Genomic DNA, 835 nt, shown 5'->3' on the forward strand with positions numbered 1-835 from the left:
GTTGGATTTGGGCTAGTAAATGGATTCATATCTTGCAAGGCCTGTTTTAAAGTGCATTCATTCATTTGCACATTGTTCTAGTGAAAATATGGGCAAAGGGCATTCAAACAGATTATACCTTTATTCTTTTCCAAGCCCTTGTTTTACCAACAACTTTTTATAGTTGAAATTTGAACTGCATAAGGAGTGCCTTCCTGGGCCTTATCCTTATTTCTAGGGAAGGAAATGGAATTTGCTACATTTTGAAAAATTGTAAATTCAGGTTGGCAGGATTTTATGAAACTAATTCTACTTAATTTATGAGATTACTGTTTACTTAATGACATCTTTGTCCCATTCCACTCCATGTACCTGGGGTTCAAGTTTTAAAGAGGGATTTCTTCACTGTCACTCAGTGTGGGTAAATTGCTGAAGTCAATTGAGGTGAAGAACAACCTTCACAAATACAAGGCCAGAGTCTAGCACTCAGTAGGTGCTCAATAAATGCCATAAATTGAAAATCTCCTCAATGCGAACCTGTCTCAGGGCATAATTAATATAACTTGAAATGACCAAAATTTCTTTGGCACTTCATCACAATTATAGGAGACTCTACATGAACTTTCCTTATTATTACTATTATTATGGTATTTGTTAAGCACTTACTGTGTGCCAAACACTGTTCTAAGCACTGGGGTGGATACAAGGAAATCAGCTTGGAAGCAGTCCCTGTCCCATGAGGGGCTCACAGTTTTAATCCCCATTTTACTGATGAGGGAACTGAGGCCCAGAGAAGTGAATTGACTTGCTCAAGGCCACACAGCAGACAAGTGGCAGAGACAGGATTAGAACTCAT

Source organism: Ornithorhynchus anatinus, chromosome 8, assembly GCF_004115215.2.
Source record: "Ornithorhynchus anatinus isolate Pmale09 chromosome 8, mOrnAna1.pri.v4, whole genome shotgun sequence".
NCBI classification, from domain to species: domain Eukaryota; kingdom Metazoa; phylum Chordata; class Mammalia; order Monotremata; family Ornithorhynchidae; genus Ornithorhynchus; species Ornithorhynchus anatinus.